The sequence below is a fragment of the Porites lutea genome, chromosome 10, assembly GCF_958299795.1.
Source record: "Porites lutea chromosome 10, jaPorLute2.1, whole genome shotgun sequence".
NCBI classification, from domain to species: Eukaryota; Metazoa; Cnidaria; class Anthozoa; order Scleractinia; family Poritidae; genus Porites; species Porites lutea.
In genome coordinates, this window is record NC_133210.1 from 21,421,780 (window position 1) to 21,437,584 (window position 15,805).

General features: G+C 40.5%; 1 protein-coding gene, 1 long non-coding RNA gene and 1 pseudogene across 2 annotated transcripts in view; 1 reads left to right on the forward strand and 2 right to left on the reverse strand.

The window, feature by feature from the left end:
* LOC140950277 (cell adhesion molecule DSCAM-like) overlaps positions 1 to 15,805 on the forward strand; it is a 265,680-nt gene that overhangs the window by 46,312 nt on the left and 203,563 nt on the right. The gene's annotated exons all lie outside the window — the stretch shown is intronic.
* Positions 1,612 to 7,242, reverse strand: LOC140950781 (uncharacterized; annotated as a pseudogene).
* LOC140950349 (uncharacterized) lies at positions 8,949 to 14,569 on the reverse strand. Its single transcript, XR_012167176.1, has 3 exons — positions 14,522 to 14,569; positions 10,108 to 10,197; positions 8,949 to 9,256 (listed from the first exon to the last, which is right to left on the reverse strand). It is a non-coding gene; the product is annotated as an uncharacterized lncRNA (long non-coding RNA).

Consider the following 15,805-nt stretch of genomic DNA (forward strand, 5'->3'; position numbering starts at 1 on the left):
CCTTTCATCTGTTATGCATGACCAGTAAGGTCCTCGGTCAGCTAGACCAATTACAGCATAACATTCCTTTCATCTGTTATGCATGACCACTACGGTCCTCAGTCACCTAGACCGATTACAGCACAACAGTCGTTTCATTTGTTATGCATGACCACTAAGGTCCTCAGTCACCTAGACCGACTACAGCATAACGGTCCTTCACTAATTTGTTATGCATGACCACTGAGGTCCTCGGTCACCTAGACCGATTACAGCACAACAGCCGTTTCATTTGTTATGCATGACCACTAAGGTCTTCGGTCACCTAGACCAATTACAGCATAACGGTCCTTTTATTGTTATGCATGACCACTAAGGTCCTCAGTCACCTAGACCGATTACAGCAAAACAGGCGTCAGCCCTTCATTTGAAATGAAACATCACCACATCATTGGCTATTGTCAGGGTAATTATGAGTTAGCCAGATGGAGTATTTGAAAAACACATAGATCAGACACTTATGATCCAACTAATTCAGCATTGTCTCAATGATGACTTTGTGATTGAGCCCACTCTACGAGTCTGAGAAAGGGTTCCTCCCTATATGTTGGTGCTAACACCCTTCTCTGCCGACACTGAGTTGCTAAGACATGCAGTCTATCAATCTCCACTGCTCTAGCTCTTGTAGTTGGAGTGTCCACACGTCTGAATCTGTCATTGTTTACCAGTACATCTTCATGAAAAGCAAAATCAGGATCTCTTCCTTCTCCACCAGCTGATTTTGCTCTAGACAATGCCACAAATAGAGCTCCTGGGTTTCTGGCTTCAAAGCCATGGTCCCCGGGCTGAACCACTACATACCTGAATGCTTCTCCGGCACCCACAGTCATCCCTTGGCATTTGTTGATTGTTGTTCCCCATGCCAGTCGCAATGGAACCTGCAGACGCTTGCATCGGCATGTGCATTCAGTGGAACGACTTACTGGTACAATTGGAACAACTGTCGGATCTTCATTAACGTACGGTGGCCCCCTATATCCTGGAAACCTCACCAGAACCACATCAGGTACTGGAGCAGGATCATCAGTAGGTCTGCGGCCATCTTTATACAAAATGTCTACGACTGTACCTACTGCCCCATTGTACAAACCCCAATCAGCCATTAAGTTAACTACCAGCATTACTTTGCTGTCACGGCAAAGATACAGTAGAGGTAACAATCCCCCCGCCTTATTACTGTCAGCATCCACTGCATGTCTGCCATTGTGAACTGCCTTGATCTTTGCTACTGGGTGGTTTGGCTGTCTGTTACACTCAAGCAGCTTTGTTTTATTACGCTGCCATTCAAGACTGTGCGTGGGAAATACGTACAGACCTTGCTCATCAATCCTAGCAAGGAGTTCCGGGCCATGCGACATGCGGAGATTGTGCCATTGAAACTGTTGTAGCCAATGGATTTGCTGGGGTGTTGTCGGATAATTCCTTAGTGACATCAGCACATCTCTCAGCTGTTGCTCAGATTCATTCTGCCGTATAATCTGAGTAAGCTCAACAGCACTATCAAACATTGTCCAAACCAAGCGACCATGGTTAGATGGTGCACTACGGCAATCTGAGATATACACGGGGGTGTCACACAGGAGGAAGCTGAACATCATCTCCCATAAACACTGCAACAGGAATCCCTCCCAATAACTCATCTGCATTGGCTCCTTTGTTGATTGCATAACGTGCATGCTGTTCCATCCAGCCCATTGTTGTGCGTCCAAACATTGATCGTTCATCACCAACCAGAACTTTCAGATTTTCGCACTTTTTTTGAATTTTCTCTAGTAAGGGACCTGTAGGTACAGTCAACTCATTGCAAGACCTTCCACCTGTTCGTACTCCAAGAAAGCTGTGAGCTCTACTGCCTTGAACGAGATAGGCAGCATTCCCTGTTGGAGTTATCACCTGTATTGCATCATTGGCTTCAAAAACTTGCCGCACTAGCCTCTGGAGACACTTTATGACATAAGACTTTCCTGTACCAGCTGTTCCAGAGACACTACGAGCCTCAGCGCTCCGGAAGTTAAAAAATTCGTACCGTCTGGTTGCTATGAAGTGGCGTAATCATCCAGTTGAGTATCCATCACCGTAACACTTTTGCGGTCAACTACCGCAGCGCTCGTAAAGTACTTTAATTAAAACCGTGTTCGAAACCCTGTAGGAAGTCTGTTTATTTTTGAGTCGATTAATGCACTGCTGACTTTCACGAGGTCAACTTTTGCATAAATTATCAAACATTATGTTAAGCGGGAAATCTACCTATGGTTCGCGGGAGAAGCAACTTCTATAGCGGCGCAAGACAAATGTTTCGAGAGTCGAGGATGTGCTCACAAACTATTCACTATGCTACGAAAGGAGAAATCACTGGCATGATAGCTGCATGTAATGGTAATTTTATCAATCCAGGTCGCGCCGTGTTCGCTCGAGAACACTGTGACAACCTCATTTGGCGCGCTTCTCAATACTTCCAAAACATGTTGTAATCGGTAAGCAGACTTAAGCACTTAGTATCGCCAAGCCATTCGAATCAGTGTATACCCAATTCCTTGTCTGAAGATTCTCGCAAACACATATACCAAGTAAATCTGGATGGAAGAGGAAATTGTCTCTCCAAACGCAGCCACATTATATTTTGAAGGATGGCGGCACAATTCAACGCGTCTTCCAGGTCAGCCCTAATTTATAGTTCGTAAGAGTATAAATTGCGATCTCCCTATTTTCGCTTAAGCTTTTTTTGATAAAACTTCAGTAGAAACAAAACAACGCAGACATGACATTCTCCTGCATGAGACACAATCGGCTGAAGGAAATATCTGTTTACAAGTCGGGTAAATTATCCCTTCTTCCGCACCGCAAAATCAGCTAAAATCAGTCGCTGAACCTGGCATATTATTAAGCCTGAGCGCTTCTAAGAAAAGCACGTTTAGAACTTCGACGCGTAGAAAAAAAAAGGCAGTTGTTCTATATCCTTTCTGGTTCATCCAGGTAGAAGTCCTGGCATATTATTATGCCTGAGCGCTTCTAGGATATATAACACGTTTAGCATTTCAACCCGTAGCCGTAAAAAACAATTAGGTAGTTGTTCTATATCCTTTATGGTTCATCCAGGTAGAAGTCCTGGCATATTATTATGCCTGAGCGCTTCTAGGATATATAACACGTTTAGCATTTCGACCTGTAGCCGTAAAAAAAAAAAATAGGCAGTTGTTCTATATCCTTTCTGGTTCATCCAGGTAGAAGTCCTGGCATATCATTATGCCTGAGCGCTTCTAGGATATATAACACGTTTAGTATTTCGACCCGTAGCGGTAAAAAAACAATTAGGTAGTTGTTCTATATCCTTTCTGGTTCATCCAGGTAGAAGTCCTGGCATGATATCATTATGCCTGAGCGCTTCTAGGATATATAACACGTTTAGCATTTCAACCCGTAGCCGTAAAAAACAATTAGGTAGTTGTTCTATATCCTTTCTGGTTCATCCAGGCAGAAGTCCTGGCATGATATCATTATGCCTCAGCGCTTCTAGGATATATAACACGTTTAGCATTTCGACCCGTAGCCGTAAAAAACAATTAGGCAGTTGTTCTATATCCTTTCTGGTTCATCCAGGTAGAAGTCCTGGGATAGTATTATGCCTGAGCGCTTCTAGGATATATAACACGTTTAGCATTTCAACCCGTAGCCGTAAAAAACAATTAGGTAGTTGTTCTATATCCTTTCTGGTTCATCCAGGCAGAAGTCCTGGCATATCATTATGCCTGAGCGCTTCTAGGATATATAACACGTTTAGCATTTCGACCCGTAGCCGTAAAAAACAATTAGGCAGTTGTTCTATATCCTTTCTGGTTCATCCAGGTAGAAGTCCTGGCATGATATCATTATGCCTGAGCGCTTCTAGGATATATAACACGTTTAGCATTTCAACCCGTAGCCGTAAAAAACAATTAGGTAGTTGTTCTATATCCTTTCTGGTTCATCCAGGCAGAAGTCCTGGCATGATATCATTATGCCTGAGCGCTTCTAGGATATATAACACGTTTAGCATTTCGACCCGTAGCCGTAAAAAACAATTAGGCAGTTGTTCTATATCCTTTCTGGTTCATCCAGGTAGAAGTCCTGGGATAGTATTATGCCTGAGCGCTTCTAGGATATATAACACGTTTAGCATTTCAACCCGTAGCCGTAAAAAACAATTAGGCAGTTGTTCTATATCCTTTCTGGTTCATCCAGGTAGAAATCCTAGCATATTATTATGCCTGAGCGCTTCTGGGATATATAGTAGCAGTTTGACCCGTATAAAAAACAAACTCAGCCGTTCATTTTGTAGGAGATATTTAAGCGTTTTTGTCTGTGTTAGCAATGTGATCGACTTTATACGCAGACCTTAATAATATGTTTTTTTGTTTGACGGCACTGAATAATTTTAGCCGACACCTGAGCCGTACATTTGTTGAATGCCGCGCTTTTAATTAAATTTCTCGCCCTAGAATGATGACATGATGGCGCGAAAATTGATGCCTCTATCGTATTAGATGCGAAATATGATCAGAGATAAATGGAATAGTGAATGTTACAAGCTTCTGAGTATCCAGCTGAGATAGGGGACTTTTAGTCCCCTATCTCAGCTAGATAAACAAAATTTTTTTGGTTGCTAAGACGGTGCGGCTCGTTATGAACAAGCCGCAGTGGATGGTAATATTCAGTGTTTTCAACAAAGTTGAACAGGGTGTGCAACACAAGCCCCAATATGGCTTTCTGATTCTCATTTAGAGACAACGGACACACCTGAGGTAAATCAAGGTCTCTACTTTCTGTCTCCCGTTCCTCATCTGCTTTAATGCTTTCTTGAAGCCATTTTGTTGGGTCTTTTCCTTCAGGAAGAATGATACGAGTGCTGCTCCAGTCATAGTCCTCCCCACCATCATCATAATCAAGGTCCTTCTCTACACCCTCATATATTTGGTTCTGCCCTGCATATACATCCACCCAGTCTGGCTGTTCTTCTGCTTCAACAGCATCATCTTCCTCATTCTCTTCAAACACTGGTTCTTGTGGGTGGTCTGCAAAACGCCGTGCCTTAGCAACTCGGGCCTTCACAAATGTTGGACAGTGGTCACTTGCAAAAAAGTCCTTAAAGCGATCAATCCAAGATTCAGCATCCCCCTTCACTTCTTGGATGTCAAACCAACTTGGCCAGTGTAACAGGAGCATGGTCCTACAGTAGTCTTCATTCAATGGCCATGTTGCATGCGTAGAACCACCACTTACAACAGGGACATTGCCGTTCTTCGATGCAAAGTGGTACCAAGAACAGTGTTCATCTTGCGGTCGTGCAAGGTACTTATCCAGTGGGGTGCTGCGAGTTGCAGTTTCACCATCACGTTCAAGTCTCCTTGACCCTGACATTGACAAGTAGGTAAATGGACGGCTACATCGCCAAAGTGCTAGCCCACTCAGTTCAAAGAATGCCTCCGGTCCACTGATATCTCGTCTTCCTACCGTCTTTATCAGCATCTTAGCACACATTGACTTGCCTGTCACTTGGTCTGCATCACCTGCATCAACAGTATTCACCATGTCCTTAAAGAGATCAGAAGTTGCACCAGTGGGTTCGCTATCTTTGCAAGCATATCCACACACATAGTCAATTATGGCAATGATATCATCTGTACTCGGATTATCTGGAGGAGAATTGGAAAGAATCAAGCTTACATCCCCATTTTCTCTCCATGATTGTAGCTGATAACGAGAATGCTGAACCACACGTGGATGGTCACGTGGCATCTCTAGGCGGGGTGCTCCATTATGATCTTCCACAATTTCCGGACTACCATGAATTTTTTTCCCTGGGCAGAACTCGCTTCCAAACTCCATCCGACATACACGTTCTCTCGGCTGCAATCCTTGCTCCGGATGGCGAGGAGTTCTCAAGCAGTAATCACAGCAACTGTGGAGTCCAACCCGGTTTACTAAAAGCAAATGATCCTCCAGTATTGCATCTTGTGTTGCAGCTATTTGCATTAGCATCTTAACTAACGGATCCCTATCATCTGATATGGGCTGAGCCGTTCCCTCAGGTGGTGGCCAGAGGTCTTTTCTCGGCTGCCGTTCTTCGTCATTGCCCGCTGGATGTAATGCTATCATGGCAAAGGTTTGATCCGCCCACTGACTAAGTCTAGCTGCATACTCCTCCTTTTCGCAACCATCTTCACGAGCTTCATGCAATAGCTTATGCGGTTGCCTGTCTTCCCTCCAGCTGAGTTGGTGCCAATGAATTTGACCGCGGGACTTGGCAAACTCATAGCGGTATCAATAATCAGAGACACCGAATACTGGCTTCAGTACCTTCTCATGGTATGCTTGGTGCGTAGGTCAAAGTAACTCACCACTAAATGAGTATTTTCTTGTACTGCCTTGAAGCGGGCATTACTATCTTCAGCAAGGTTGACTTCTTTTCCTTTGGTCTACAAGATGTACTCTTCAAGTAGTCTTCTAAGAGGAGGAAAGTAAAACTCGGCACAGCTTCCAGTCATGAAAAATGAAGGTAACCCATGCTTCTCATTGACCATGAATTCAACCAATGCTCGAAGCTCTCTACGTCTCTGGTGCCAATACTGAGCTGTACCACGTAGATTTGCACCAAAATACAACAACTTGTTGGTGAAAGTGTCGCCTCTTGCAAGTCGCTCTTGCAGGTCTGCAACAGTTATTTGTGGGTCACCAAGTTGCTAGTCAACAAAGAACCGACTCTGTTCCAGGGCACGCTTCCTCGTGGTCATATTGTGGACGACCAACTTCCAGACTTTATGCCTCGAAAACCTTCCGTCTTGGTACCACAGCAGGTGCTCTGCCCAGTCATGCAGTGTGGGACACGTCACAGGACGGTTTATGTGGAAATCACCCTTTCCATAGGGAAACAAGCAAGGAAATGCCATGGTAGAAAAATAGGGAGTGGTAAACTCCGATGCTGGTGTTGTGCTCGTGGTCGGCCACGGGATCACTGGTCGTTGCACATTTCGTTGTGTTTCTCCAGCTTCACCTTCCCTAGATTCAGAAACAACTTCATTTATGGCTGCTTCTACTTGTGCTTGCACATTCACTCCCGGCTCAGGAAGAATAATTCCAGAGACTGTTGAGTCATCAGTACTGTCTGTTTCCCCAACATCCAATTGTTGTGGTGCAGGGCCTTGGTCGTTTATGCGTTCTGTCTCAGAGAACTCAACAGTCCTCAAATTGGGCAACTCACCATCTTCTGGTAAATTCTGTATGCGAGTGCCATCAATAACAACATCACCGTAAGCAGGATTGTTCTCCTTGAGCCAACGAAGGGCTCCTTCAACATGGTGTCTTCTAACCCTGAAGTCCTTATGGGTATCATCTTTTCCTTGTCTTCTCACGCGTATGATATCCACCTCTGCTGGTAGGCGTGGAAGAATAGTGGCCGGTTCTTGCACAGCCTGTGGGAAAGCAATGCAATGTCCCTTTGAGGCGATACCTCCATGCTTCAGCAGGTGCACATGCACAGTGGGTGCTAGCCTGGCTATCAGCATCTGTTCAGCATCTGACATGTTAGACAAAATCTCAGGAACAGCCATTGGATCCATGTTATTCTCACCTGACCAAACTTTTGGCACCTTCTTATCTGTTCTGCAGCGAGTACACATGTTTCTCGTGCCCTTGCACTCCAGTCGCCTTTCGTTGCAGACCTCACAAAAAAAGAATGCATAAGTCATCTGCTCCACCTCAAATGCACGAATAGCTCTGTAGGCATTATCTTCTTGCTGACTTGACCCTGCTGGTGGAGGAGGTGGTAGATCTCCAACAACTTCACGCAACCTTTTCTCTTGTTCTGATATTCTTCTTTGGTTTCGCCGCTGTCTTTTTCTTCTGTCATCCTCCTTTTCCACTTCACCAGGCTTTGCAAACTCATAGTCCACACCAACTGCCCTTGCTCTGGCAATTAGGCGGTCATCTTCTAAGTGGCTACTATTAGAAGAGTAATACAACCCTAAGGTAAGTTTTCCCACAATAATAATGCACGATCAAATACAAACAGAACAAAAATCCTACAATCCAGTCATGGAGAATTAAGTACAGACATGATGACTTGTCATGTTTACCACAACAACAACACTTGAATTACACGACAAAAGGTCTAATCAATGAATTATACAGTGTTTTTGTTAGAAATAAATGTGATGAATTCTGGGACTCATCTTGTGAGAAATCATGAGTCCCAGTCCAGAACCAATGAGTCCCAGTTTAAAAAAATGAGTCCAAAATGGAAAATGTTTGGGCCTTTATGTACCAGCCGCAGACAGTTAATCTGAAGACACACTCCAAAACTCTGTATTATAGTATACTGAAATTAAAATATAATTATTCTATTTTAAAGCAGAAGTGAACAAAGCCTAAAACAAATGTGCATCACTAAACAACAACCATAACTGCCACAGAAATTACACGTAAGGGATATTTCTACAAATACACACGTTCAGATCGATATATCCATGAACTGTTTTACGTCTTTGGCGATTTTTATGCGTCAGGAACATAGATAGAATGCAGAGGTAACAAAATCACTGATTATATAGCTGCTCTTTTGAGTCCATGTAAAAAATATATATATGAAAGTTTTAACATTCTTATTTGTTACACACACACGCCCATCCACACCTTTATTAATTTCAAAATCTTGGTTACAAAAATGAAAAAAAAAACAACCCACAATGAATAAATAAATAAAAATAATCAGGTAAATTCATAAAATAAAATATTGAGAAAGAAAGTGTTACAAGAAAAAGGAAAGATTAGTTAGGTAAGACAACAGAGCATAATTAATTACACCAAAAAGGGGGAAGTTTTAAAAGTATTCATGCTTCCCACCAGCAAATTCTGGCACTTAATTAGTTCTGATAAATTTCTATTGTTTATTAGCCCAATCACAGTTTTTCATTCTCTGATAAATTTGCATTATATTTCTTTCTTTTTGCATTATGTTTCCTTGTTTTTGCATTGTGTTTACTCAAAAGTACACTGCTCTAAGCCAATCAAATTCACAGAGAAATTTTTTCATGTATATTATTAACTTTCATAATAAAATACCATCTACCATAAACAACTACCGGTATATCAGTACCTGCTGAATGACTTTGCTCTTGTTCACCTGGCAGAGAGCTTTCCATGCTACATTCAAGTTGGAGGACTTCACTTTCATGTTCTTCTATGGCTAAGAAGATAAGATACAATCTTAGTAAGTTGGGCAAGCAGATTGTGACACCTGAGGCTGATAGGTTCTTATATATTTCTATTGTTCAGTGTTATCCAGAAGTTTTAGAGTAGCCAGCTCCCAAAGCAAAGAAACTGGTGCCTGACACCAAGCACTGATAAAGCGAGAGTACTCTATCTAAGGGAGGGGTTTGGGGGCATTAAGCCCAGAGATCTGAGAAGTTTTGCTCGTGATTTACAAGCTTTTCCAGAGTTCTCCCAAGAACCAAGTGAGTTATCATGCTGGTAAATCCATAGAAAATGTGGTCTTTTACTTTTATAAAATAACTTTAATGCATGTTTCAGTTTACTATGAGATTGCCAGCACAATAAACTATTGGTTTTTAACCAATCAGAATGCATGTACTATCTTAGTTATTTTATAATTAAAAATATTATCTGGCAATGTCTCATCAAAAATCAGTAAATATATCGATAATACCATTAGCAAAAGGCAAGTTGTTATACACCAAAGAGCTTTTTATACGACAAGTTATTGTTTTTGTTTCTTTTAGGACCTACTGAAAAATTCAAGATAAAAGGTACAGACAGTTTTTTTTACTGTTCTGAGTCATAAGAGTAGCCAGCGAAACCACCAGTCGCCTGCGCTTCTGGAGAACACTGATTGTTCACAGGTTTTCATTCTCTGAGAAATTTGCACTTCATTTCCTTATTTTTGCATTATGTTTCCTTGTTTTTTTACTGTGTTTACTGAAAACTGCACTGCTCTAAGCCAATCTCATTCAAGAAATTTTTCCATGTATATTATTAAGTTTTATAATAAATACCATCTACCATGAACTATATCAGTACCTGCTGATTGACTTTGCTCTTGTTCACCAAGCAGAGAGCATTCCATGCTACATTTAACCTGGAGGACCTGACTTTCATGTTCTTCCATGGCTAAGAAAATAAGCAAGTAGATTGTGACACCTGAGGCTCATTGGTTCTTATATATTTCTTTGTTCAGTGTTCTCCAGAAGTTTTAGAGTAGCCAGCTCCCAATGTAAAGTAACTGATGCCTGACACCAAGTGCTGGTAAAGCGAGAGTACCGTATCTAAGGGGGGGTTTGGGGGCATGAGGCCCAGAGATCTGAGAAGTTAAGCTGGTGGTTTACAAGCTTTTCCAGTCTTCTCCCAACATCCCAAGTGGGTTATCACACCAGCAAACCTTTAGAAAATGTGGTCTTTTACTTTTATAAAATAACTTTAATTCATGTTTCAGTTTTCTATGATTTTACCAGCACAATAAACTTTTGGTTTTTAACCAATCAGAATGCACGTACTATCTTAGTTATTTTATAATTAACAATTATTCCACAAGGGCATGTTGGATATGAGATGGTAAATAGCCAACGAGACGCATAGCGCCGAGTTGGCAATAATCATCTCATCCAACAAGCGCAAGTGGAATAATTATTTTATTAAAAACGCCCACAAAATCCCTTTGAATCTTGTTAGAACAAACCAGAAAAGACAAGGGAGTTCCGCTATTCACATGTAACATGTCTATCAGAACTGTCAACGCGTGAACCGACTCGCCTGGACTGGATGAATGAAAAATCAAAACATTGTAAAGATGAACACTTTTAAAAACTCATCGAGATTCTAGGATTTTACACAGCGGGACAGCTAAAAAAACCTGGCAGATAATTTGTGGGTTCACACTAGGCACTAAGTCTGTCTTAGCCTAAGTCAAGCCAAGTCACTCTAAGTCCGCTTAAGCCTTCAGACATATCTAGAAGACAAATTCTTTCCGTGCAAAGCTGTCATCATTAACGATAAAAATAACAGATAAGGTTACTAACATCATAAATGTGGTGAGGTAGTCACGATCCATTTTAGCGAACAAGTTGAGATCAAAATGAGACCGAGAAGCCGTAAAATCGCTGTAATTGCGACTGTTGTCTGTTAATAAATTTACAAAGGTTGATCAGCCAAATAACCTTACAAAATCTTATGTTCCTCCGTGAAAGAATGATGGAAGATTTTGTTCAAGAGAGTGAAAGCCTGCTTTTTCTGACCGCCCTACTTTTATTTGAGCGTTCACCGAAGACGAGGTAATTTTCGGCACATAAGAAGAAGAGCGTGGGCCTGGCCAAGACCGCAGAACTGGTTTGATGTAATGCTAGCATCACCTCGGCTGAATTTTCTTTGGAAACCAACTTTCGAATGGAACGTGAAACGTTTGACGAGCTTTCTGTGTCTGCAGAGAAGCGTGTTGCTGTTGGTGTTTGGAGACTTTCCACGTCGCATAAGGTGAAAAGTCGGTAGCGTAATTGCCTTCTAACGTTTCGTCCTCTCGGCGATGCATCTTCAGTTCATTTTGTTCGTGAGAAGATACATGTGTCGTGATTTCTTTGCTTTTGGCGCCTAACGTGGGAATCTCTATCTGATAAAACCCACGATTTTGAATTTTTTTTGCTATCAGGTTTCTTAAGTCAGCCTTAAGTCATGTTTGAAACAGACTTAAGAACTGCTTAGGTCGTTTGAGTTTGCCGACACTAAGACAGAAATCACGCTTCTGTGACTTAGCGGTTCACACCTGTCATTTTCGCTAAGTCGACTTAAGAGATTACTAAGTCAGACTTAGTGGTCTAATGTGAACCCCACTAATGTGAAGAAAAATAATTCTTAACAGCCATCAAAATTACTGTGAATTTGGATTTTTGGAGCAATTACAAAAGTAAGAACAACGGAGAAAAACTATTACCTTGGTCGCTTGTTATGACGTTCTTTGAAGCCACAAGCTGGTTTTGCTGAACAAGAAAAAAAGCTTTACTGACGCCTCGATTGCTGTAGTGAATGGCTGCATAGCCTGTATTCTGGTTGCTTGTGATTTATATTCTTCATGTCGGATAAACAAGCCGCAGCTATCTATCGGCAAGCGCCTCAGCGAGTGGCTTCGCAACCATGAATAAACAACACCTGTCTTCTTTTGTAGCTGTTCAAGGCACTTTAGTTCCATGTATTTTCATGTGTTTTTCGATAAACTTTCAAACAAGCTCTTGTGGCTTTTTTGTTTGTTTGTTATTTTCCCGATGAAATTGCATGTTCTAGTATTCTAAGAAATGAATTAACACAATTTGCTTCGGGTGCCGTTTTATCCTTCGCGGAAAAAAATGGAACTTACGAAAAATTCAAGATAAAAGTTCCAGACAGTTTCTTTTTATGTTTTGACTCATAAGAGTAGCTGGCACTTTGGAAAAGAGTTCCCAGTGAAACTGCCAGTAGCCCGCGCTTCTGGACAACACTGATTGTTTATTAGCCAATCACAGGTTTTCATTCTCTGAGAAATTTGCACTTTATTTACTTATTTTTGCATTATGTTTCCTTGTTTTTGTACTGTGTTTACTAAAAACTGCACTGCTCTAAGCCAATCTGATTCAAGAAATTTTTCCACGTATATTATTAAGTTTTATAGGAAAATTCATTACCTGACGAGGGAATTCCAAGTTAAATTGCACACGAAAACCGATATCGGTTTTCAAGTGCAATTTAACGTGGAATTCACGAGTCAGGTAATGGATTTTCCTTGAATCGCATAATCAAATAAAAATCAGAAAAAAAAAAGAAAACACTAATAATATTGTTCGTTTTTATCCGGAGCGCGCGCCCCAGAAAGCCATTTCAAAGTCAAATGTCAAACCTGTCATTGCGTTAGCGAATAGGAAGCAAGGTCAGTCATACACGTTTGAACCTTTGACAACTTTTTTTGTACCTTGTGCTTGTTTTTACATTTGTTTTCAAACTTTTTTACACATGAACAAGCTCCAAAGCAATTGTAAGGATAAATAGAGGTATTTCACTGAATTTACAAGCCGGTTATCTATAACATCCTTTTTCAAATTGGTCATTTGCTCGCGAAGGAAAATAATTCACACCTTTTACCTCTTCGGTAGCAAAACTGAAAGAAATGAATTGTCCAAGGCAAAGCACTGAAAGTTTAACGTTGCGATTGATATAAGGTAAGTACCTTGAAATGTTTTAAAAATGCTGTTCAAGTTCAGCTCTGTTTTGTACTTTTCTAAGTACCACGATTCAGGATGAATGCAAGTGGCGTACTCTTTTTCGTGTTTTCGGGGACAATGTGATCTTTGAAGGTATTTATTTCTTCTTCTGTATATGTGACAATTGACCCTGGCACTTCCCCCACTGTCGCTTCTCCGTTTTGTTTGTTTGAATTTGCCTTGCCATTTTCTGGGCTGTGTTCACAGGATTTTCTTGTTTTCTCATTGTCGCTAGCGAAAGGGGTTTTTTATACCTCTCCAAGAATTTGTAGTTTAGTTCAAAACAAGGAAGAACCTCCGGATCACTTTAAAAAATGCTTTTGTTTGTTTTTAACTATTTATTTATTTAGTCACTCACAAAACCTTATACAACATAAACAAAAGGTGTTAATTAAATCATAAAATTAATGTGACAAGGAAGTCTAACGAAGCTTGAAGCTTATATTAATAGGCTTCCTTCAACTACCTAGAGAACTAAATTCATGGCTGAGTGCAGAGTGAGCAAGATCAGAAAATTAAGCGACAGATCGGCTATCAGTGAGAAAATTCTTTAAATTTTTTTTAACAACAAATATAGAAGGAGCTAATTAGTTAAACAGGCAACGACTTCCAGATTTTAGGTCCTCGGTAAAGGATGCTGAATTGCTTTATATTTGATCTACAAAAATGAGGTCTATACTGAGAGGCCAGTAGAATTTTGGTATTGATGGACTTGATTACTACTTAAGAACAAGTCACGAAAGCTACTAGGCAAAAGATTATGGTGATAAGAATACATAAAAGTAGTGACAGAAAATGAATTAATACTAAATATGTGAAGGACTTAAAGCTGGCTAAACAAAGGGGCGGTATTTGCTAGATAGTGAGCTTTTGTTATGAGCTGCACTAGACGCTTTTGCAAAAGGTAAATACAGTTTAGGTTGGAACAGTAGGTGGAGGACCAGGCGACATTACAGTATGTTAAGAAAGGATATACAAAAGGTGACAATGATTTTGAAAACATTTTAAAATGACATTGTAGAAAACCTTTTTTTGCAGTTATTGTGTTAGAATTTGACGATAGTTGTAACGTAGATGCGAAAAAACATCCCTTAGCCTCGTTTTCAACTCGCAATTTCACACTGAATACCTCTCTTCGTTAACCAATCAGAATGCGTGATTTTACTCAATTATGCAATTCTATAATAAATACCATCTACCATGAACTATATCAGTACCTGCTGAGTGACTTTGCTCTTGTTCACCAAGCAGAGCGCATTCCATGCTGCATTCAACCTGGAGGACCTGACTTTCATGTTCTTCCATGGCTAAGAAGATAAGATAAAATCTTTAGTTGGGCAAGAATTTTCCCTCACCCCTACATACACCTATTGTTCAAAGAAAACATGTCAGAACAATACTGAGCCAAAAGTTGTGATTTCTGGTTTAACTCTTATGGCGAATTGTTTTTAAGAATAAACGAGCTGAGCTTGACAATATTCCTGGAAATATTATTTACTACACTGTACCCTCCAATGAATGAACAACTTGATAACCACACTCAAAACTGGTTTATAATATTTCCCCATCTCTCAACACAAGGAGTTTTTGAGCATTTATGATCACATAATTTTTGTCTTAATTTGGCTATTACTGCAAAGTACAATGTCTTCAATACAGTAAAAACCTAGCTGTGACTAAGAACCTGGTTTTTAGGAACCTGTTAGGCTAAACTTGCCAGTTATAATTAGGCCCCCCTATACAAGAACCTGTTTAGCCCAATATTTGACACACATCTTTATTTTCTCAAATCTATAAAAAAAACTCTCTACACCTGGAAAATATTCAGGTGAACCTCTTTGGGAGACATAAGCTGCAATGTTTTTTTTCCTTCAGAAAATAAGAACCTTTTCATTTTAGAAAAATAGACAAATTTTTTGCCAATAACTATTTTTGTAAGAACGTACCTGTTAATGCAATGGGAAAATCCAGGTTCTTACCACGAGTTTTTACTGTCTTTTGACCGGTCCGAGCTAAAATTTGTTTGGCAGGTAATAATTTATTTTGACCGGTTAGTAACTAGACATGACCGAGCTAAAATTTGTTTGGCAGGTAATAATTTATTTTGACCGGTTAGTAACTAGACATGACCGAGCTAAAATTTGTTTGGCAGGTAATAATTTATTTTGACCGGTTAGTAACTAGACATAACCGAGCTTAAATTTGTTTGGCCTGTCAACATTCAAAAATAATTTCTAACCCTGGCTGCCCTTCTTATTTACATAGATCTCCATATATATTCTTAAACACTCGAAGATAGGTATCTACAAAATGGAAAAGCCTAGATTTATAGTAAAATAATAAAAGTTATTTCAATTACAAGAGGGAGAATAGATCCTTCAAATATAACAGAAAGCTAACCTCGGCAAAAATTCGCTCACCTTCTCCTCCTTCTCGTTCGTTTTCGTTTATACGACGCCTGTTTTCCCTTGCTGTCTCTCGCTCCCTTCTTCGCCGCTCGT